This window comes from Bufo gargarizans, chromosome 1, assembly GCF_014858855.1.
Source record: "Bufo gargarizans isolate SCDJY-AF-19 chromosome 1, ASM1485885v1, whole genome shotgun sequence".
Classification (NCBI taxonomy): domain Eukaryota; kingdom Metazoa; phylum Chordata; class Amphibia; order Anura; family Bufonidae; genus Bufo; species Bufo gargarizans.
Genome location: NC_058080.1, coordinates 287,940,061 through 287,963,064, shown reverse-complemented (window position 1 = coordinate 287,963,064; position 23,004 = coordinate 287,940,061). Strand labels below are relative to the sequence as shown.

General features: G+C 43.8%; 1 protein-coding gene across 1 annotated transcript in view; it reads left to right on the top strand.

Annotated features, from left to right (window-relative positions):
* Positions 1–23,004, top strand: part of LOC122926685 (neuronal acetylcholine receptor subunit alpha-7-like) — a 384,000-nt gene that overhangs the window by 120,821 nt on the left and 240,175 nt on the right. The window lies entirely within an intron of this gene.

The window sequence follows — 23,004 nt, the reverse complement described above, 5'->3', positions numbered from 1 at the left end:
TCTTGCAATGCATTTATGAGATGGCTCCGCATCCGGATGCATCTCATAAATGCTTTCAGTCACATCAAGATCGGCGGATCTGGCAGGCAGTTCTGACAACGGAACTGCTTGCCGCATCACACTACCGCAAGTGTGAAAGTAGCCTTAGTGTTTGTGTTTTATTTTCACTTACTATTAGCCCCCTTAGGGGCTGTAACCCTTGTCCTATTCACCCTTAGGCCCCTTTCACATGGGTGAGATTTCTGCGCGGGTGCAATGCGTGAGGTGAACGCATTGCACCCGCACTGAATCCGGACCCATTCACTTCTATGGGGCTGTGCAGATGAGCGGTGATTTTCACGCATCACTTGTGCGCTGCGTGAAAATCGCAACATGCTTTATGTTGTGCGTTTTCATGCAACGCAGGCCCCATAGAAGTTAATGAGGCTGCGTGAAAATCGCATTGTATCCGCAAGCAAGTGTGGATGCGGTGCGATTTTCACGCTTGGTTGCTAAGATGAAAGTCTATTCACTGTGTTATTTTCCCTTATAACATGGTTATACGGGAAAATAATAGCATTCTGAATGCTTAGTAGAAGGTCAATATAATAAACATTGAGTGCGTCCCCCCAGTATAATAAACATTGAGTGCGCCCCCCCAGTATAATAAACATTGAGAGCGCCCCCCCAGTATAATAAACATTGAGAGCGCCCCCCCAGTATAATAAACATTGAGAGCGCCCCCCCAGTATAATAAACATTGAGAGCGCCCCCCCCAGTATAATAAACATTGAGAGCGCCCCCCCCCAGTATAATAAACATTGAGAGCGCCCCCCCCGTATAATAAACATTGAGAGCGCCCCCCCCAGTATAATAAACATTGAGAGCGCCCCCCCAGTATAATAAACATTGAGAGCGCCCCCCCCCAGTATATCAAACATTGAGAGCGCCCCCCCAGTATAATATACATTGAGAGCGCCCCCCCAGTATAATATACATTCAGTGCGGCCACCCCCCCAGTATAATATACATTGAGAGTGCCCCCCCAGTATAATAAACATTGAGTGCGGCCACCCCCCCAGTATAATATACATTGAGAGCGCCCCCCCCCCAGTATAATAAACATTGAGTGCGGCCACCCCCCAGTATAATATACATTGAGAGCGCCCCCCCCAGTATAATAAACATTGAGTGCGGCCACCCCCCCAGTATAATATACATTGAGAGCGCCCCCCCCCAGTATAATAAACATTGAGTGCGGCCACCCCCCCAGTATAATATACATTGAGAGAGCCCCCCCCCCCAGTATAATATACATTGAGTGCGGCCACCCCCCCCCCCAGTATAATATACAATGAGTGCGGCCCCCTCCCAGTATAATAAACATTGAGTGCGGCCACCCCCCCCCCAGTATAATATACATTGAGTGCGGCCCCCCTCAGTATAATAAACATTGAGTGCGGCCACCTCCCCCAGTATAATATACATTGAGTGAGGCCCCCTCCCAGTATAATAAACATTGAGTGCGGCCACCCCCCCAGTATAATATACATTGAGAGCGCCCCCCCCCCCCCAGTATAATAAACATTGAGTGCGGCCACCCCCCCACTATAATATACATTGAGAGCGCGCCCCCCCCCCCCCCTCAGTATAATAAACATTGAGTGCGGCCACCCCCCCAGTATAATATACATTGAGTGCGGCCACCCCCCCAGTATAATAAACATTGAGAGTGCCCCCCCCCAGTATAATAAACATTGGTGGCGCAGTGGGAAGTGCCAATGAGGGTTAAAAAAATAAATAAAAATTAACTCACCTCCTCCAATTGATCGCGCAGCTGCCGGTCTCCTGTTCTATCTTCAGGACCTGTGAAAGGACCTGTGGTGACATCACTGTGGTCATCACATGGTACATCATATGATCCATCACCATGGTAATGGACCATGTGATTCAGTGATGTCACCACAGGTCCTGAAGATAGAACAGGAGACCGGCAGCTATGCGATCAACTGGAGGAGGTGAGTTCATTTTTTATTTATTTTTTTAACCCTCATTGGCACTTCCCACTGCGCCACCAATGTTTATTATACTGGGGGGGGGGGGGGGAAAGAATGTTTATTATACTGGGGGGGGGGGCGCACTCAATGTTAATACAAATACAGGAGGCGGGTGCCGGAATGAAATAGCCGGCACCCGACCTCTATGATAGCGGAGGCAGCGGCAGCAGCAGCACAGGGGGAGGGAGAGAGCCCCCCCCCCCCCTGCCTCTATGGAAGCGCCGGCCCTGCCTAAAGTTAGTTAGTTAAGGAGAACTCCGGCGGCCGGCGGGTGACACCCCATCAGACTGGTGTCACCCGGTGCGGCCCGCACCCCCCGCACCCCCCTCGCAACGCCACTGGGTAGCGCAATAAAGTGTACCATTTTGCTAAACCTGTCTACTACTACCAAGATAACTGTTTTACCCGCAGACAAAGGTAAGTCAGTGATGAAATCCATTGATAGATGTGTCCATGGTCTATTGGGGATGAAAAGTGGCAATAAAGACCCTGCTGGACGTGTATGAGAGACTTTCGCGCGTGCACAAGTAGAACAAGTAGACACGAAATCTATTACATCCTGACGCAACCTTGGCCACCAAAAACGACGAGACAATAGCTCCAAGGTTGCTTTACTACCCGGGTGCCCAGCAAGTGCCGAATTATGATGTTCCTTCAATAACTCAAGACGCAGGTTTAACGGTACAAACAATTTCTCTGAGGGGCAAGAGGCCGGGGCGTCCCCCTGGGCCTCTAACACCTTTCCCTCTAGAACAGAGTGTACAGCAGAGACAACCACTCCTCTTTGTAAAATAGGTACCGGATCACTAACATTACCCCCTCCAGGGAAACTACGAGACAATGCGTCTGCCTTGGTATTTTTTGCCCCAGGACGATAGGTGATTACAAAGTTAAATCTGGTAAAGAATAGCGACCACCTAGCTTGTCTAGGGGTGAGACGCTTAGCCGATTCTAGGTACAGAAGGTTTTTGTGATCCGTAATTACCGTGACGGGATGGATTGCTCCCTCTAAGAAGTGACGCCACTCTTCAAACGCCAGTTTAATCGCCAACAGTTCCCTATTTCCAATATCATAGTTCTTTTCTGCTGCAGATAATTTTTTGGAAAAGAAAGCGCAAGGACGCCATTTGCCAGGAGACGGACCCTGAGACAATACAGCCCCCACTCCCACCTCCGACGCATCAACTTCAACAATAAAAGGCTGGGAGACATCAGGTTGAATTAGGACAGGTGCCGAGGTAAATCTCTCTTTTAGAGAGGAAAATGCAATTTTAGCGGCGTCAGACCATTTAGAAAAATCAGTCCCCTTCCTAGTCATGTCAGTAAGGGGTTTAACAATCACTGAATAATTTTTTATAAACTTTCTGTAGAAATTTGCGAAACCCAAAAACCGTTGTAGAGCTTTAAGGTTCTCAGGAAGATCCCAATCTAAAATTGCCTGGACCTTCCCAGGATCCATACGGAAACCTGAAGCAGATAATAGATATCCCAGGAATTGTATTTCCTGAACGGCGAAGACACATTTTTCAAATTTATTCATCCGTAGGACCTGCAGTACTTGCCTGACATGTACTTCATGTGTTTTCAGATCAGCCGAATAAATTAAGATATCATCTAGGTATATGACTACAAACCTGCCGATGAGATGACTAAAAATATCATTAACGAAATGTTGGAAGACAGCAGGGGCATTGGTCAGACCGAAAGGCATGACTAAATTTTCGTAATGCCCCTCAGGGGTGTTAAAAGCTGTCTTCCACTCATCCCCTTCCTTGATACGAATCAGATTGTAGGCCCCCCTAAGATCAAGTTTGGAGAACCACCTAGCACCCGCAATCTGATTAAAAAGGTCAGGAATGAGAGGAAGAGGGTATGGGTCTCGGACGGTTATCCGGTTTAGCTCACGGAAATCTAGGCAAGGACGCAGGCCCCCATCCTTCTTTTTAACAAAGAAAAACCCTGCAGCCACGGGTGAAGAAGAGGGTCTGATGTGTCCCTTGGCCAGACTCTCGGAGATATAATCTTTCATGGCTTGTCTCAAGATTATACAACCTGGACTTGGGTAATTTTGCACCGGGAATCAGGTTAACCGGGCAATCATAAGGACGATGAGGTGGTAACTTCTGACAACCCTTTTCAGAAAAAACGTCCTCAAAGTCCGAAATAAATGTAGGTAGGGAAGCTATGGAGGTGATTAAGCAATTGTTATTTAAGCAATTCTCTCTGCAATGCTCACTCCAATATCTCCCTGGCCTGCCAATCCACCACTGGATTGTGCGCTACCAACCAGGGAAGACCCAATACCACAGGAGAGGGAAGGCCCTCCAGAACGTAACATGAAAGACGCTCCTTATGGTGGTCCCCTACCCGAAAATGTAAGTTATGGACAACGTGAGTGAGGTTTCTCTGAGTCAATAGCGAATATGGGAATGGGTCTCTGCAGCGTACAGAGAGACAAACCCATAGTGCGGGCAAAATGGGCATCTATCAAATTTACCCCTGCACCACTGTCTAGAAAAAAAGAAATAGACTCCGTCTTAACACCAAAAACAATAACCGCTGCCAACACAAATTGAGATGTTCGTATGGAGGAAACGTATACCCCCCGGCTGACATCCTCCGCACAGCCTGGGGTTAGTAGTTTTCCGACGGTCTTTTGTTTTTGGGAAAAGGAGGGACAGACATTAATGAAATGACCCTTCCCCCCACAGAAAAAACAAGCCCCCACCTACGGCGAACCTCAGGAGGACGGACCTGACGAGAAGTTCCTCCTAGCTGCATAGGCTCATCCAAGTCAGTACAGACTAACTGCTGCTTGGGAGAGGTTACCGATTGCTCAGGAATTTTCGATCTCTCCCTAAGACGTCTATCTATCCTGATAGAGAGGGACATAACAGCATCAAGGGAAAGGGGGGTCTCATACAGCGCCAGCGCATCCTTAACCCTTTCAGATAACCCAGAGCAGAACTGACTCCTGAGAGCCGGGTCGTTCCACTGAGTATCCGTAGCCCACCTGCGGAACTCTGAGCAATATTCCTCTGCTGGCCGATCTCCCTGTAGGAGTCTCCGTAACTTCGACTCAGCCAGGGCGACACGGTCAGGGTCATCATATATGAGACCCAAAGCCCCAAAAAATCCCTCCACTGACCGGAGAGCCTGGGAACCAGGGGGTAACGAGAACGCCCAGGATTGCGGGTCCCCCCACCCGCTGTTCTTCATTACCTGAGGAGTAAGGGCGCAGCTTAAAATATAATTTGCAGGCCTCACGGAACAACACAAATTTGTCCCTTCCCCCAGAGAATCTGTCAGGAAGAACAACCTTGGGTTCTGTAATAACCTGGTTACCCATAGCAACCGCTGGGCTTGCGGTCTGCTGCATTTGTTGGAGGACAGACGCCTTCAATCCTGCCACCTCCAAAGACAGGCCTTGAAGCTGTTTTGCCAAAGCAGCAATAGGATCCATATTGGATTCTAAGTAGAGAAAAAAAAAAAAATATATATATTTTATTTTTATTTTTTTTTTCTCAAAAAAAATAAAAATAAGGGCCAGTTATAATATCACGATCGGCGTAACTGTCACATACGTGACACGGAGGGAGGAAAAGAGGGAGGCCCTGCCCTAGTGAGAGGGAAGGTGGTGACCCCTGACTCACCTTGCGACTGGCGCCTGGCTGCCCTGTCATCCCTAGACGGGTTCCTCACCCGTACGCCGATCACGTGCCTAAAACCCTGGCTTTCCCTAGGATGAGCCCTAGATAGTGAACAGGGCGGTGGGAACACTAGTCCGCACCACTAGCTCTAAAGGAAAACACCAAGGGGAGGACAGACAATACAAACTAAACATATAATCCCAGGAGGGCAACAACAGGAGACAACAAAAGCCCAACAGGGATCCGGAGGGTAGCACTCTGGAACAACAACCAGATTCTCAGCTCCAGTGGGTCAGCATAGATGTCCAGGCAGGAAGCTCTATAACTGGCAACAAGAGAAGTGTGAGAGGAGAATATAAGGAGTTTGGGAGTGGCAGACAAGAAACAGCTGAGGAGGAGAAGCTACGGATCCCTGAGTGAGACAAAAAGGACAGCAAGGCAAACACAGAAAACAAACACTAAGAAACACCGTGATCTTTAGACATAGAGCGCGCAGCCACCCGCTGCGACTTCCTGACCCCGGGTATAACGGAGTCAGACGTGGCTCTTGACACCCTCGTGACATCACCTCTACAGGGAGTGCAGAATTATTAGGCAAGTTGTATTTTTGAGGATTAATTTTATTATTGAACAACAACCCTGTTCTCAATGAACCCAAAAAACTCATAAATATTAAAGCTGAATATTTTTGGAAGTAGTTTTTAGTTTGTTTTTAGTTTTAGCTATTTTAGGGGGATATCTGTGTGTGCAGGTGACCATTACTGTACATAATTATTAGGCAACTTAAAGGGACTCTGTCACCAGTTTCTAACCCCCCCTTTTAAAACTATTGTTCTCTCCATGGTGCCCTTGTCATTACAAAGCTGTTGTTATAAGATAAATCCGCCGTCTAGTTTTGATAAAAATCGCTTTTATCTAACCTGTCAATCTTCTGGATAAGGTGCCCAGGGCGTTTCTGAAGGTCTTAATCTGCCGCTCTCCGCCGCCGCCGTTGGTGCCCAGCTCCTCCCATGATCCTTTCAGCGCCGCCTGAATGTAAAAGAAATCCGCCTCCGGCTCTCCTCAGTGCCCCCTCCTCCTTTTCAAAGATCCCGCGCGTGCGCACAGGCCTGTGCCTGATGCGCCCGTGCAGACTTTTAGATTCTGCCTCGTTGAGCGAGGTGCGCATGCGCGAACATGCGCGAACGCGCGCGCGCTTCGCTCAACGAGGCAGAATCTAAAAGTCCGCACGGGCGCATCAGGCACAGGCCTGTGCGCACGCGCGGGATCTTTCAAAAGGAGGAGGGGGCACTGAGGAGAGCCGGAGGCGGATTTCTTTTACATTCAGGCGGCGCTGAAAGAATCAGGGGAGGAGCTGGGCACCAACGGAGGCGGCGGAGAGCGGCAGATTCAGACCTTCAGAAACGCCCTGGGCACCTTATCCAGAAGATTGACAGGTTAGATAAAAGCGATTTTTATCAAAACTAGACGGCGGATTTATCTTATAACAACAGCTTTGTAATGACAAGGGCACCATGGAGAGAACAATAGTTTTAAAAGGGGGGGTTAGAAACTGGTGACAGAGTCCCTTTAACAAAAAACAAATATATACCCATTTCAATTATTTATTTTTACCAGTGAAACCAATATAACATCTCAACATTCACAAATATACATTTCTGACATTCAAAAACAAAACAAAAACAAATCAGTGACCAATATAGCCACCTTTCTTTGCAAGGACACTCAAAAGCCTGCCATCCATGGATTCTGTCAGTGTTTTGATCTGTTCACCATCAACATTGCGTGCAGCAGCAACCACAGCCTCCCAGACACTGTTCAGAGAGGTGTACTGTTTTCCCTCCTTGTAAATCTCACATTTGATGATGGACCACAGGTTCTCAATGGGGTTCAGATCAGGTGAACAAGGAGGCCATGTCATTAGATTTTCTTCTTTTATACCCTTTCTTGCCAGCCACGTTGTGGAGTACTTGGACGCGTGTGATGGAGCATTGTCCTGCATGAAAATCATGTTTTTCTTACCTTGCAGACTTCTTCCTGTACCACTGCTTGAAGAAGGTGTCTTCCAGAAACTGGCAGTAGGACTGGGAGTTGAGCTTGACTCCATCCTCAACCCAAAAAGGCCCCACAAGCTCATCTTTGATGATACCAGCCCAAACCAGTACTCCACCTCCACCTTGCTGGTGTCTGAGTCGGACTGGAGCTCTCTGCCCTTTACCAATCCAGCCATCTGGCCCATCAAGACTCACTCTCATTTCATCAGTCCATAAAACCTTAGAAAAATCAGTCTTGAGATATTTCTTGGCCCAGTCTTGACGTTTCAGCTTGTGTGTCTTGTTCAGTGGTGGTCGTCTTTCAGCCTTTCTTACCTTGGCCATGTCTCTGAGTATTGCACACCTTGTGCTTTTGGGCACTCCAGTGATATTGCAGCTCTGAAATATGGCCAAACTGGTGGCAAGTGGCATCTTAGCAGCTGCACGCTTGACTTTTCTCAGTTCATGGGCAGTTATTTTGCGCCTTGGTTTTTCCACACGCTTCTTGCGACCCTGTTGACTATTTTGAATGAAACGCTTGATTGTTCGATGATCACGCTTCAGAAGCTTTGCAATTTTAAGAGTGCTGCATCCCTCTGCAAGATATCTCACTATTTTTGACTTTTCTGAGCCTGTCAAGTCCTTCTTTTGACCCATTAGTTGCCTAATAATTATGCACACCTGATATAGGGTGTTGATGTCATTAGACCACACCCCTTCTCATTACAGAGATGCACATCACCTAATATGCTTAATTGGTAGTAGGCTTTCGAGCCTATACAGCTTGGAGTAAGACAACATGCATAAAGAGGATGATGTGGTCAAAATACTCATTTGCCTAATAATTCTGCACGTAGTGTATGAGTGTGTTGGCAATGTTGCCACACCCCAGATGATAAGGCCGTTGCTTCATTATGATTGACTAAAAGCGATCAGCTGGATAATTTTTCATAGAAAAAACATTCATTTTCTTTTTTTTTTTTTTTTTTTTAAGTTGTATGGGTTTTTAATAGTGATGAGCGGGAGGTGCCATATTCGATTTCGCGATATTTCGCGAATATTCGAATGAATATTCGTGTTATATTCGTCGAAATCGAATATTCGTAATTATTCAAATTATCGCGAATAATATACGAATTTATTTTTTCGCGTATTGCGATTATTTATCTTGATAGTATAAGGCAACGTTCCTATGCTAATTGACTATGGCTAGGCTAATATGTGTATTTTACGAAATTTCGTGATTTGCTCTAACTTCGTCTCTTAGAATATTACGAATATTCTAAAAGACGAAGTTAGAGCAATATTACGAAATTTCGTAAAATACACATATAGATTGTAATTTAGCTAATATAGTGCTATAATCCCTTTTTTGCCTCTAAATTTTTTTTGCCTCTTCTGAACTTAAGTTTTGTAAAATATGTACACTATTAAAAAATATTACTATAGCAGTATATTAGCTTAAATACAAGCTATGTGTATTTTACGAAATTTCGTAATATTGCTCTAACTTCGTCTTTTAGAATATTCGTAATATTCTAAAAGACGAAGTTAGAGCAATATTAAGAACATTTGCAAAAGCCGAAATTGCGATGCGAGTAATATAATACGAAATAATCGCATGAAGATTTCAACTTAGCACTGCTATATTCCATATTCTAGCCTAATATGGAATATAGCTGTGCTAAGTTAGCACTGCTATATTCCATACTAGGCTAGAATATGGAATATAGCAGTGCTAAGTTGAAATCTTCATGCGATTATTTCGTATTATATTACTCGCATCGCAATTTCGGCTTTTGCAAATGTTCTTAATATTGCTCTAACTTCGTCTTTTAGAATATTACGAATATTCTAAAAGACGAAGTTAGAGCAATATTACGAAATTTCTAAAAGACGAAGTTAGAGCAATATTACGAAATTTCGTAAAATACACATAGATTGTATTTAAGCTAATATACTGCTATAGTAATATTTTTTAATAGTGTACATATTTTACAAAACTTAAATTCAGAAGAGGCAAAAAAAATTAGAGGAAAAAAAAAGGGATTATAGCACTATATAAGCTAAATTACAATCTATATGTGTATTTTACGAAATTTCGTAATATTGCTCTAACTTCGTCTTTTAGAATATTCGTAATATTCTAAAAGACGAAGTTAGAGCAATATTAAGAACATTTGCAAAAGTCGAAATTGCGATGCGAGTAATATAACACGAAATAATCGCATGAAGATTTCAATTTAGCACTGCTATATTCCATATTCTAGCCTAGTATGGAATATAGCAGTGCTAACTTAGCACAGCTATATTCCATATTAGGCTAGAATATGGAATATAGCAGTGCTAAATTGAAATCTTCATGCGATTATTTCGTGTTATATTATTCGCATCGCAATTTGCGAAATTTCGTAAAATACACATATAGATTAGATTGTAATTTAGCTAATATGGAATATAGCAGTAAGTTGAAAACGCCACTGACTGGAGCAGCCAGGAAGCCAGGAATCCAAAGGACAGGTAAGAACAACTTTAGAGAAGTGGGAAAGAAAAATATTTAATAATAAAAAAAAAAAAACGAATATTCGAATTCGCGAATATATAGAACGATATTCTAAATATTCGCGAAATCTCGAAATTGCGATATTCGAGAAAAAAATTCGCAATTCGAATATTCGCGCTCAACACTAGTTTTTAATACATAAAATAAAAAATCATAATGAAGTCTCTTAATAGTTTATTAGAAATAATGCAGAGAATTAAAAAAATCCCCATCAATTCCAATACAAAGCAAGTACAGAGCTCAGAACTAAATTATTTCAGGATGTCGTAATGGTTCGTTAATTTGACAATGGTTAATCAATTCCACACACGTCCCCGGATAGGGGATGTAACAGGGATTAAACTGATAGGATTAGTACTAGTTAAGACACCACTCATATAGGGTGTCACAGCACATTGCTCCGTGCATGTGCAGTGCCCCAACTTGGGAGTAAGAGGACGACCAAGCTGCTTTTTCCATCTCCCGGTTCCTAAAATCAATTCAGTTTGATGTATCAGAGTTTGGTCTGTCACCGTGAAAGTAGTCAAAGGTACCCGGCCTAAATTTTTTTTCACAAAAGGCAATCCCTGATGTGGGATGTAACAGGGATTAAACTGATGAGAAGAGAACTACAGAAAATACCACTCATATCGGGTGTGACAGTAAATTGCAAGGCGCAGACGCAGTGACCGTGGATTAAAACAAAGGGGAGGGAGCTAGCGTTTTTTTTAACCATCTCCCCGTTCGAAAAATCTATTCAATAAATGGACCCCAGATTGGTGACGTAACAGGGATTAAACTGATGAGAAGAGAACTACAGAAAATACCACTCATATCGGGTGTGACAGTAAATTGCACGGCACAGACGCAGTGACCGTGGATTAAAACAAAGAGGAGGGAGCCAGCGTTTTTTTTACCATCTCCCCGTTCGAAAAATCTATTCAATAAATGGACCCCAGATTGGGGACGTAACAGGGATTAAACTGATGAGAAGAGAACTACAGAAAATACCACTCATATCGGGTGTGAGAGTAAATTGCACGGCGCAGACACAGTGACCGTGGATTAAAACAAAGGTGAGGGAGCCAGCATTTTATTAACCATCTCCCCGTTCCAAAAATCAATTCAATAAATGGACCCCAGATTGGGGACGTAACAGGGATTAAACTGATGAGAAGAGAACTACAGAAAATACCACTCATATCGGGTGTGAGAGTAAATTGCACGGCGCAGACACAGTGACCGTGGGTTCAAACAAAGGGGAGGGAGCCAGCGTTTTTTTAACCATCTCCCCATTCGAAAAATCAATTCAATTCACCTTTCGGGGACCCTTGGTGTTGTACATGGCTGGGTGGAGGAAGAAACCTTTAATGACATCAACGAGACATGGCTAGCTTGGTATCCAACCTTGTGCAAATGGGGAGTTTGCGGTTGGGCAAATGGACTGTTTGTGGTTGTTTGCGGTGCATTAAAAGTGGAGTTTGGTCTGTCAATGTCTGTGAAGCGGGCGTGACCCTTACACTACCTGATCGATACAACATCATACCTAATTGTATACACACACTGGATGTTTTAAACCACGTTGTTAAAAAAAAAATTGGATTGTTAGGTGATTTATGCCCTTTATGGATTAAAACCCAACTCTGCGTCAACTATGTCATTTTCCATGGGAGTTTTGCCATGGATCCCCCTCCGGCATGCCACAGTCCAGGTGTTATTAGTCCCCTTGAAACAACTTTTCCATCACTACTGTGGCTAGAAAGAGTCCCTGTGGGCTTTAAAATTTGCCTGCCTATTGAAGTCAATGGCGGTTCGCCTGGTTCGCCCGTTCACGAACATTTGCAAAAATTTGCGTTCGCCATTCGCGAACGGAAAATTTTATGTTCGCGACATCTCTAGCCCCAGACCAGTCCCTTACATTATTTTAGTCCCCAGACCAGGCTTATACAACCTACTACACTCTGATTCCAATGTTCCGATTTCAGGGCATTGTGCATGATACAGAATACTATGGGGGAGATTTATCAAACTGGTGTAAAGTAGAACTGACTAGCAACCAATCAGGTTCCACCTTTCATTTTTCACAGCTCCTTTGTAAAATGAAAGGTGGAATCTGATTGGTTGTTATGGGCAATGAAGCCAGTTCTATATGGTATTTCCTATACAAATTATATATGAGTGCCACGATTGTCCACCCCACATCTCAGTGGATTAGAAGTATATTTTTTTTTTTTTGGGGGGGGGGCAATTTTTGGTCACTTTAAATTTCAATAACTTTTAAATCCACACTTAAGTCATCACATTCCTGTTAGGGGTTAAGTGAAATCATTGACATTTCCAGTATAATTTTAGCAATCAACATCACAGTGATTTCCTCTTTCTCTTCCAGGATGAAAAGAACCAAGTTCTGATTACAAATGCGTGGCTACAAATTGTAAGTACCATACTTTCATGTCATTACTGAAGCTTTTCTTTAATGCTGTAAGTTACTTTTCAGGTTTTATTTAAGGAGATAATTATATCTTACTTGTGAATTAGAAAATTACAGCACAAATCCAAAACATATTTAATTATATCTCTATTTTTTTTAGCAACATAGTAAACCATCTGAAACCATCTACTGTATAAATGAGGTTTTATAATATTTTTTTTCACAAATTGTTTACTGACTTGATTAAATGTTAGGCTATATAATGTATGTGTCTGGTATAATTGGGCTGTTTTGAACAAAGATCATGGGTCAACTGATATGACAAGGGATCAAGGTTTGGTTCATTTAAATAGTGAGAAGTCCTAGTGTTGCCGTGGTTTTATTGACGATAAAATAGAGGACTGCTGTCCATAGGGTCTATTCAGAATGTTCACCCAGTATTTTACAGAACAAATATTTTCAAAAACTTGAGCCTGAGACTGGAAATGAAAGGAAGGCATATAGAGCCAACTGAAAGCTTAACCAAAATAAAACCAGGCAGCAAATATGCAACAGCATATTGCATCTAGAAATTAGCGTATCGAAGTTGACAAAGTGTAATTCGATCCGAATTTCAGGAAAGTTCGATTTGCACCGAATCCGAATTTCCTCACGCTTCGTGGTAATGTGGCTGCTGCACGTGTTAGGACATGGAGCAAGGAACTCTGGGAACGAGGGAGCACCCACAATGCCATTCATGAGGCAAATTAGCAGCCAGCCAGCCCTGTGACGTCACAGCCCTATAAATAGGCTCAGTCATCTTGGATTCAGCCATTTTCCAGTGTACTTAGAGCAGAGAGAGATGTCAGCAGCTGCTATGGACAGTTGTAGAAAAGACTTTAAAACTTTTATTTTGCCATATAGAAGTTCAGGGTAAGGATAGGGAGGAATCATTCCACAGTATTGAAGCAGAACAGGGTTCAGTAGGGAAGTTTACAGCCTTGTTATTAGGAACAATCCTATTACACCTTGCTGCACTGACTGAGGACCCAAATTGCCATTATACAGCTCTGTAATTCCAGCAAACCGTTCTTGTTATTGGGGTGCAAGTGCTCTTTGATATAGCCATTAACAGGATTTATTATAAGTAAATATATCTACGTCTTATTTGCCCTTGTGCGGTGCAGTTATATGTTCTAAAGCATTTTTGGCCTGTATTAGTGGGAAAAAAAAAATATTTGCCGTTCACCGGTGCAGTTATATGCCTTTTGTGGCATGTATAAGTGGAAAAAAATAAGGGCCCATTTGCCATTCAGCGGTGTAGTTATATCTTTTAAAGCCATTATTGGCTTTGTGTGGTGTGAGAAATTACAGCCCTTTTTGGCGTGTATTAGTGGCAAAAAAATATATATTATTTGCGGTTCAGCGGTGCAGTTATATGTTCTAAAGCCCTTTTTAGGGTGTATTAGTGGCACAAAAAAAGTATTTACCATTGTGTGGTGAAATAAGAAATTGCAGCCTTTTTGGCGTGTATTAGTGGCAAAAAAAATATTATTATTAGCGGTTCAGCGGTGCAGTTATATGTTCTAAAGCCCTTTTTGGCGTGTATTAGTGGCCAAAAAATATATATTATTTGCCATTCAGCGGTGCAGTTATATGTTCTAAAGCCCTTTTTGGCGTGTATAAATGAAAAAAATAAGGGCCTATTTGCCATTCAGCGGTGCAGTTATATGTTCTAAAGCCCTTTTTGGGGTGTATTAGTGGCGCAAAAAAAAGGATTTGCCGTTGTGTGGTGAAGTAAGGAATTACAGCCTTTTTTGGCGTGCATTAGTGGCAAAAAAATATATATATTATTTGCCGTTCAGCGGTGCAGTTAAATGATCTAAAGCCCTTTTTGGGGTGTATTAGTGGCACACAAAAAAAAGTTTTTGCCATTGTGTGGTGACGTGAGAAATTACAGCCCTTTATGGCGTGTATTAGTGGCAAAAAAATATATATTATTTGCAATTCAATGGTGCAGTTATATGTTCTAAAGCCTTTTGTGGCGTGGAAAAGTGGAAAAAAATAAGGGCCTATTTGCCATTCAGCGGTGCAGTTATATGTTCTAAAGCCCTTATTGGCGTGTATTAGTGGCAAAAAATATATATTATTTGCCATTCAGAGGTGCAGTTATATGTTCTAAAGCCTTTTTTGGCGTGTATAAGTGGAAAAAAATAAGGGCCTATTTGCCATTCAGCGGTGCAGTTATATGTTCTAAAGCTCTTATTGGCGTGTAATAGTGGCAAAAAAATATATATTATTTGCCGTTCAGCGGTGTAGTTATATGTTCTAAAGCCCTTTTTGGGGTGTATTAGTGGCACAAAAAAAGTATTTGCCATTGTGTGTTGAAGTAAGAAATTACAGCCCAATGCTGCCCAAATCCCCTGAAGAAGCCAGTTATCTGGTGAAACATGTTGGGGGCAGATTTAGCTTTAAAATCAGCCATCTACTCCACTGTCAGCTAGTTAGCAGTAGTCCGGATGGCCTACTTATCTAAGCTAGAGTAGTTTAGCAGTGTGATACGGTATTCAAACCGTGAATGTTATGTACACAGTGTGCACCACCAAAGGGATAGACAGAGGTCAGCTAACATATGGTATTATCCATGTGCTGTATTAGAAGTGGGAAGAGTGAGTTCAGCTCCCACAACTTAGCCTAGATGAAGGTGTCACTGCAAGCGACTGCCTATAAGTGACAGGGGTGAGAGATAGTGCACGTGCTCTCCCTCCTGACTCACTGAGCATCATTTGACCACGCAGTGGAGTGTTTACTGCATTTTTAATCTTTTTCTATTATTTGGTTCATCAAGTAAAATTAAATAAAGGTATAAAGCACGTATTTTAACCCAAATAATAATAAAAGTGAAGTATAACATTTTCACCTGGGACAAGATAGGTTCAACGCCTGCATTGGCATCTGTAAATAAACTAGGAGGAATAACAGGGCCGCCGCCAGGATGCAATCCTGCGTGCGGCGGTCCTGGGATCGTTAATAACAGAATAGAACAACAGTATCTAACGCGTGTATCTCACAATGAAAGTTGCAACAAAGGCTGCAATGTTAAGTATTTTGCCTAAAATGGGTGTTTTTTTTTAAACCCAGAATATTATTGCTGTATTTCAAGCTTGTATCTCAAACTGACAGATGCAGACAAGGCTGCAATATTAATTTTTTTGCCCAAAATGGGTGTTTTTTTAATAACAGAATAGAACACCAGTATCTAACACGTGTATCTCACAATGACAGATGCAGCAAAAGTTTTTTTAAACCCAGAATATTATTGCTGCATTTCAAGCTTAAATTGCACACTGACTAATGCGGCATAGGCCCCAGATGGAGGGTATTGCCAAAAATGGAAAACCCAGAAAATTATTGAAGTTTTTCAAGCTTGTTTTTAACAATGACAGATGCAGCAAACGCCGCAAGAATTTGGATTTTGCCCTAAATTGGTGTTTTTTTTATTACAGAATATAACAGCATTATATAACGCTTGAATTTCACACTGAAAGATACAGCAAGGGCTGTAAAATTTAGTATTTTGCCCCAAAAGGGTGTTTTTTAAAACCCAGAAAATTATTGCTGTATTTCTAGCTTAAATTGCACACTGACTAATGCGGCATAGGCCCCAGATGGAGGGTATTGCCTAAAGTGGGTGTTTTTTAAAACCCAGAAAATTATTGAAGTATTTCAAGCTTGTTTTAACAATGACAGATGCAGCAAACGCCACAAAATTTGGATTTTGCCCTAAATGGGTGTTTTTTTAATAACAGAATATGACAGCAGTATATAACGCCTGAATTTCACACTGAAAAATGCAGCAAGGGCTATAAAATGATTGCTGTATTTCTAGCTTAAATTGCACACTGACTAATGTGGCATAGGCCCCAGATGGAGGGTATTGCCCAAAATGGTTTTTTTTTAAAACCCAGAAAATTATTGCAGTATTTCAAGCTTAAATTGCACACAGACAAATGCTGCAAAGGCCACAGATGTAGGGTCTTGCCAAAAATGGGTGATTTTTTTAAACCCAGAATATAATTGCAGTATTTTAAGCTTCTATTTGACTGTCACAAATGCACATATGCTGTGCTGGTTCAAAGAACATGCATAAAATGGCCGCCGCCTACCTAACAGACGGATAAAAGTAATTTTTCTGGGTCACTGGGCTCAGGGCAGGGTAAAAAGATTGTGCACTGCACCCACAGAACAAAATCTAGGTAGATCGCTGAGTTAACAAGCACTTCTGATTAAAGATTCTGTCCTATTCTCTCCCTCACAGCAGCAGCATCCTATCCCTACACAAATCAGAGCAGAGTGACGTGCAGCGCCATGTGACTCCAGCTTATGTAGAGGCTGGGTCACATGCTGCAATGGCCAATCACAGCCATGCCATTAGTAGGCATGGCTGTGATGGCTTCTAAGGGCACACGAGTTAAACGCTTGTTGATTAGCTGCTCTGCAGCCTTTCAAAAAGCACCATAAAATAGCCGAACACCGAACCCAAACTTTTATTGAAAAGTTCGGGTTCGGGTCCGGGGGCCAAAAATCCTAAAGTTCGGGTTTGCTCAACCCTAGTAAATAATAGTCCAAAATCGGGGTTATACATTTCCTTTAAACCTTCCTTGCAAACCTTTCTAAAATACTTTTAGAGTGCAGATTGATGGGAGAAAACTTGATATATACACAATGAAGTAATTGAGGGTGTATATGTGTCTCCCAGGTTCCTAACATATGCTGAGGAAAGCTATTTAGGAAAGGGTTTACCCTAAGGCCCCTTTCACACGAGCGAGTTTTCCACGCGGGTGCGATGTGTGAGGTGAACGTATTGCACCCGCACTGAATCCGGACCCATTCATTTCTATGTGGCTGTGCACATGAGCGGTGATTTTCACGCATCACTTGTGTGTTGCATGAAAATCGCAGCATGCTCTATATTGTGCGATTTTCACGCGATGCAGGCCCCATAGAAGTGAATGGGGCTGCGTGAAAAACGCAATGCATCCGGATAGACCGCATTGCATTGCGTTTTTCACGCAAGTAACTTAGCAACACTCATGGGATATAATACAGGAAGTAGGCGGGTTTTTTTCTCTGTGTCTGTCTGCGTGTGGTTTGTGGCAGCACATGAGGAAGAAGTTGTCTGCAGCTTTTTCAAGCCCTTGCAGAGCCAAATATCCACACAATGCCAAAAACTCCACGTGCCATGGATGTTGAAAAACTTATTGTCCTGGTGCAGGATAGGCCCTGCCTCTGGGATCTTCATTCTTCAGATTACCAGGACAGATATAAGAAGGATGCTGCCTGGGTGGAGGTTACCCAGGATCTGTATGCACCCATATGAGAAACGACCAAAGGCCAAAGCCGCAAGAATTTAAGTAAGTAAACAATATATACATGTTTGATCCATGTTGTCCTCCCTAGTATATAGGTCTTGTTATATGTTAGTCTACCTATCACTTTAGAAATTGATACATGTTCCTTTCTTGTCTTTCTATTACCAGTTGAAGAGGTCAAGAATCGTTGGCGGAGCTGCCGTGACCAGTTCCGCAAGGAAATTAAAAATCAGGGGCGGAGCAGGGCTGGTCCCCCCAAGCAAAGACCCTACCTCTTCCGGGAGCAGCTAATGTTCCTTCGCGCCGTCATGGATCTGCATCAGTAAGTCTATTCTACACACTGTCCACAACATGTGAAGCTATACGCACTGTATGTCGAATTTTTAGGTACTGTGAATGGTTTGAATGGATCAATGTGAAATGTCATAGTTGGCAATAGCAAACAGTCACATTGCTCCTTTCTTAACCAAAAGTAGGAGATTAAAATGACAAGTTGAGTAAGATTGATGGTATGGATACCTAGGTTAATGATGTAGCAGGGTTAACCCACATGCTCTATGGGACATAAGATGTCTAATAAATGTGTAAAAAAGTGGAATGCGTTTTTTTTTCTTCGTCGTTTTGGTTAAAGTTAACACGATATAGGCATTATATTTCAGAGTGTGTGGGTTATCCCTGCTACATCTATACTACCACATATGTCTTATATTTGTTGGCAGGTGCGTTGCTAGGGTCTGAAAACATCTGGGGCACAAGCCCATTGTACAATGCCCCCGCGAAGCCAAGACCCACCCATGAAGCTACGTCCCAATCCCCGGGGGGGGAGGGGGGAATTCACAGTAGTTATTAACCTCTTTTAGCAGTCCCCCCTTGACAGTAGTTATTAACCCCTTTCAGCAGTCCCCCTTCAGTGAATAGGGGACTGCTGAAAGGGGTTAATAACTACTGCAAAGGGACTAGCCATCTGGGCAACCCCCAGATCACCCCCCTCCCCCCCTTGTACTTGTTCCGCTACTTATCTGCTGCGCCGGCATGAGTTCAGTCACTTCTGTGGCATCGGTGCTCAATCGCAGGATGCCACAGAAGTGACTGAACTCAGGGAAGTACAAGGGGGGGTGGGGGGTGATCTGTGGGGTTGCCCAGTTCCAATCAATATAAAAAGTAAAAAGTGTCCAGCTTATTCAATATAGATCAATGAAAAAGGATCTAAAGTTCACAGTATAATGTCCAGCAGTATTGATCCCCTTAAAACATAACTTTTACTAGTCAGATCATAAAAAAGGTACCACTGTGGTGGTTCACCAGTGCATAAGTGAAAAAGACAAACAACAATGATAATAGATGCAGGGATATGTCTGGGAGCTAGTCGTAAAGACTCCACTACGAGAGGGATGAGTGAACACAGGGCAGCAAAATGGGAGCAATGGGTATGCCTATACTCTCCCTAAGCTCACCCTGGCTATAACCTCAGCCCAGGGACGTCCCCTTATGGTGGAGACTCCCTGTCCTCGTTCCTGGGCTGACTGCCCTGCGTTTACCCTCCTCTTTACAATTAACAAAAATTGCTCCACAGACCATAAGTAGGTGTGGTCATGTGTCCCTGGTGGGAAAGAAAAAAATTCCTACAGGGACACTAGGATGGATAGGACCAATCAAGATCGATACAGTAGGGTGAATTGAATCAATATCACCTATACCCTATAGAGCCAAGCCCGGGTGCACCAGTCAATGCATTCCCAGGTTGGTTCTAAATGAAGCCCCAACGCGTTTCCCCTATCACTAGGTTCATCAGGGGGCATATGTGGTCAGAGATACAACCATCACAGAAAGAATTATATGGTCAGAAATGCAACCATCACACAAGATAGGTTAAAGATACTTAAGATAAGGTGAGGCAACAGGACCAGAGACGCAGATGATGTTTAGGCATAGGACCAAGGGACCCATTTGATATGTCCCACCTGTAAGAAATAAAGATGCTCTCAGTTCATGTACTAGACACAGTACAATGCATTTGTATCCCCTATATCTCCTTCAAATCAGCACTTACTCAATGTCCCGTGCAGTCAGGAGGAAAGAGAGCCCACATGATACGGGCCAATACGTCACTTAGGGATCTGTGAGCAAAAATTCAAGCATGGTGTGAAACACACTACATGCTACAGTGATGTAAATTTTCAATAGATTGTCCAGACTTACATTTAACCTGCGTCCTGGTGTCGTCCTGTTCCTCCTCTCATTCACACACACTCCCGTTCCCTTAAGTAGCCACCCACCAGTTGTGTCTGATTCATGCTGATTAGTATGTTTAACTTCCGGCCTGAGAATCGTGTATACACGTCATGAGTCGTCCCTCATGTAGTTGGAGGTACATACCGGAGCATTCTGAGCCGGCCGGGCCACGTGGAACGCACTCGGAACTAACATCCGGTTGCGTGGAACGCACAGCTACGTCACTTCCGGTCCGTACGGCGCCTCATCCAGGTGGAACGCATGGGGCAGTCACATCCTGTTGTATGGACCGCAGACTCACTCCCCATCCGTTCCATCAGTCGAATCGCTTCTACTCAGCGCAGATATCATCACATTAGAGGCAAGGTAGCGCAATGCTCAATACATTAAACCAGTCACTTACATATAGCATAGTGCTTATTATTCTGGCGTTCTATTCGGGAAAGGGGGCGGGGTCTGGGAGCTATTGATGATGCAGTATTGTACTTTTCACTAAAGGTGTATTACTATTATAAGTGAGACACCTAAGGCACATTGGATGAGCAATGTGCAACCTGGATACTTTAAAGTAGTATCCTACTTTTATCATGGCTATTGGTAAAATTACCGACGTGGCGCTACTTTATGACAGCGGGATAGAGGAAAACGTACGGCCCCATGAATAACCGTCCCTGGAGGGAAGTAGATCATAGGAAACAGGAGAACGTAAGTCTCTCATTGATCCCTAATGGTGCCTGGGATCTGAAGCGGTGAATCCACATGCATTCTTTTTGGAGGATTTTACGGTCCCAATCGCCACCCCTTGGAGATACAGGGATGGTTTCCAGGACCGAAAATCGCAAGCACTTAGGGTCGCCACCGTGCACATCAATTACATGTGACGCGACGGGTGTGATCTTTTTCTTCACCACGTCGTTCACGTGTTCACAGATTCGACGCCTGACCTCACGGATAGTTTTGCCTATGTAGTCCAAGGGGCAAGGGCATTGGCACAGATAGACTGCACCCTTGCTTCTGCAGTTGTAAAAATCTCTGATTTCATAGGCTTGACCAGTTACTGAGCAGATGTTAGATTTTGCGGTGGATATGAACGCACAGGCTTTGCAGGAGCCACATTTAAACATCCCGCAAGGTTTCCGGTCCAGCCAAGTGCCGGCTCCAGTTGGTGCACTGTAATGGCTATGAACCAAGCGGTCTCTTATGCTCCTCCCCCGCCTATAAGTAACGCTCGGTTGCTTAGTCAGTACATCCTTCAGGTCAGGGTCCATGTGGAGAATTGGCCAGTACCTTTTCAGGACTGACATTACTTCCACATTTGCACAGTCGAATACAGATATTAAGCGTATAGGTTGTTGTACACTCTGTACCTTAGGTTTCGGGACAAGTAATTCGGTACGCTCCCTGCTTGCGGCGTTCCGAAACGCCCCTCCGAGGACTGTTTGAGGATATCCCCTCTCTCTGAATCTCGTCTGTAATTTCCTGGCCTCAGTGTGAAACGTCTTACCCTCGGAGCAGTTTCTCCGGGTCCTCAAATACTGACCCTTTGGTATGCCACGTTTAAGCGGTAGAGGGTGATGGCTCTCCCAATGCAACAACGAGTTGGTCGCGGTGTCCTTTCTGAATAAGTTGGCAGTGAGTTTTTCTCCCTCCCTGGTTATCCGTACATCAAGGAAGGGGATAGAGTGATGGTCAAACTCAAAAGTAAATCGCAGACCAACATCGTTGTTGTTAAGGGACCCCACAAACTCCTGGAGCTCACCCGACCCACCCTTCCAAATCACGAAAATGTAGTCTATATATCTTGTCCAGAAGGTGATCTCGGACCACCAGGTCTCCCTATCTGGAAACACGACAGTGTCCTCCCACCAGCCCAGGAAGAGGTTGGCATAAGTGGGGGCGCAGGGGCTCCCCATTGCCGTCCCCCTGAGCTGGTGGTAGAACCGCGAATTGAAGAGAAAAAAGTTGTGGGTCAGGGTGAACTCCAGGAGCCTGAGCACAAAGATGTTATGCGCCCTGCAGTGGATGTCCCTAGTCTTCAGGTAGTATTCAGTAGCAGAGATCCCCTTCGTATGTGGGATAGAGCTATAAAGGGACTCGACATCTATGCTTGCCAGTATGCAGTCCTTGTCCATATTGATCGCGTCGATCTTGCTGAGGAAGTCCATCGTGTCCCTCGTATATGAGGGTAAAGACACGACGAACTCCCTCAGCACACGATCGACGTAGATCCCACAGTTCTGGGTCAGGGAGTTAACCCCGGAGACAATGGGGCGCCCCTTGAGGGGTATAACCCCCTTATGGATTTTGGGTAATCCGTAGAAGGTAGCAATGGTGGAGTGAGCGGGAAGGAGAAAGTTGTACTCAGCCGCCGAAATCAATCTGTCTACTAGAGCGTCAGTCAAGATGATCTTCAAGTCCTCGTAGAAGGGGGTCAGGGGGTTCGTATCCAGCACCCTATAACCTTCCCTATCTTTCAGAAGATTCAAACACATAGTCTGATACGCTACATGGTCAAGAATGACCAAATTGCCACCCTTATCAGAGGGTTTGATGATTATAGATTTATCTTTCTCAAGGGCAGTCAGGGCTGACATCTCCATTCGAGACAGATTGAAGTGGCGGGGAGACATTCCCTCAAATCTCTCCAGCTCACTCGTCACCATTTGCATAAATATATCCACACATTCGTATTTTATGGGTGGGGGCATCTTTGTACTTGTTGGTTTAAG